Genomic DNA, 2,102 nt, shown 5'->3' with positions numbered 1-2,102 from the left:
TTTGCTTAACTTCTATCAATTCACCAAGCTCTTTAATCATTTCTGCTTCAATTAACTCAAATGAGTCCACATCATCATTAAAATTGTTGTAATAAAATTTTGCAAAGTCTTCCTAAACTATTGAGTCAACAATCTCAACAGCGTGACATTCTTCATCTGTATTTGTACAATTTATAGCAATGAAAACATTAAAGGTTATTTATTGATCATTAACTCTCATAGTTAATTCATCTTTTTGTACATCAATTAATATTCTACCAGTTGCTAGAAAAGGTCTCCCAAGTATGATTGGAACCTCTTTATCAGCCTCACATTCTAGAATAATAAAATCTGCTAGAAAAATAAATTTGTCAACTTTAACCAACAATCTATTTTACCTTCTGGATGTGCATATGAACGATCAGCTAATTGCAATGTGACAGTTGTAGGTCTCGTCTTCCCTATTTCCAGCTTCCAAAAAATAAACATAGGCATTAGATTTATACTTGCACTTAAGCCGCATAATGCTTTGCCTACATAATGCTTTCCAATAAAGCAACGTATAGTAAAACTCCCTAGATCCTTTAGTTTTGGTGGCAATTTGTTTCTCAGCATTGTTGTGCACCCTTCAGTGAGAGCAACAGTCTCGAACTCCTCTAACCTTCTCTTCTTTGATAAGATATATTTCATGAATTTCACATAGTTGGGCATTTGTTCCAAATGCTTCCACCAACAATATGTTGATATGTAACTGCTTCAGGACATCCAAGAGTTTCTTGAATTGAAATTCTTACTTAGATTTTTGGAAACGCTGAGGAAAAGGTGGCGGTGGCTTTCTTTCCAATTGTTGAGGCTGTTTTACCGTGTCATTTTTATTGGCAATACAAGATGAATCTATTTCAACATTTTTCTGGTTACTCTTTTCTTTTGTAGCCTTTTCCACAATTGGTTCTGAATTCTTCGTATTTGTGAAATCCAAGCTATTTTCTTCAATAGTGGTGCCATTAACAACTTCTAGTAACTGCGTACCACTTCTGAGTGTAATGTCTTTGCACTGTCCATTCCCTTAAGATCGTGAATTTTTTGTATCACTCGGTAGTGCTCCTTGTTGTCTTGAGCTTAATGCTTTGGCAATTTGCCCTACTTGATTCTCTAAAGCTCTTAAAGATGCAACTTGACTTTGAATGGTAGCATCATTCTTTGCCATGTATTCCTTTAATAGATCTTCCATAGATGAAGAACTCTAAGCTGAATTTTGCTAAGCATTTTGCAATGGCATAGGTTGATTGTATACAAGTGGTGCACTTGCAACATTCTATCGAATAGCATTGCTGGAATTTCCCACCCCTTGATTACTCTAACTGAAATTAGGATGCTGCTTCCACCCCGAATTATATCTGTTGGAATATGTGTTGTTATTGCAATTAAAATTCCCCCATATAATAAATTGAGGCTGGACTCGATTGACATTCATGAAAAACATAATATTCTCCACAATAAACACATACTAACTCAACTGCTTTCATTTCCTACACTACAACTAGTCTTTTCAATGTTTTAATCATATTCGTTAAAGATGATACCTAAGCTATTAGGGAAGTAATTGCATCAAGTTCCATTGCTCCAACAACTCTTCTTCCAGTCCCTACTCTTGTAGTGGGGTATTGATAATCGTTTTTTGCTATCTTCTCTAGAATTTTATATGCCACATTGTATGATTTATCAAGCAAAGTCCCATTGGCAGACACATCAACCACCATCCTCGTATGTGCATTCAATCCATTGTAAAACATTTTCGTTTGCGTCCAATGTTGAAAACCATGCATTGGGCATTTTCTAATTAACTCCTTAAATCACTCTCATGCTTCATATAAAGTTTCATCCTCATATTGTCGAAAGGACGTAATATCATTCCTCAATTTGGCATTCATGTTTGGAGGATTATATCTTAGTAGAAACCTCTAACAAAGTTCATTTCAAGATGCCATTGTACTTGACGACAATGCATTTAACCATGCTCTGGCACGATCCTGTAATGAATAAGGGAATAACTTCGGCCTTAGAGAATCTTCAGGAATACTTTGTTGCTTGAATGAATCACTGACTTCTAAAAAGAGTCTTAA

The 2,102-nt window shown here is 35.2% G+C and overlaps 1 non-coding gene across 1 annotated transcript; it reads left to right on the top strand.

Annotated features, from left to right (window-relative positions):
- Positions 1-1,794: 1,794 nt before the first annotated feature.
- On the top strand, positions 1,795-1,901 carry LOC128042065 (small nucleolar RNA R71). The gene has a single exon (XR_008197273.1). It is a non-coding gene; the product is annotated as a small nucleolar RNA R71 (small nucleolar RNA).
- Positions 1,902-2,102: the final 201 nt, after the last annotated feature.

This window comes from Gossypium raimondii, chromosome 6, assembly GCF_025698545.1.
Source record: "Gossypium raimondii isolate GPD5lz chromosome 6, ASM2569854v1, whole genome shotgun sequence".
Classification (NCBI taxonomy): domain Eukaryota; kingdom Viridiplantae; phylum Streptophyta; class Magnoliopsida; order Malvales; family Malvaceae; genus Gossypium; species Gossypium raimondii.
The sequence above is the reverse complement of the archived record's forward strand: the minus strand, read 5'-3'. Positions and strand labels throughout refer to the sequence as shown.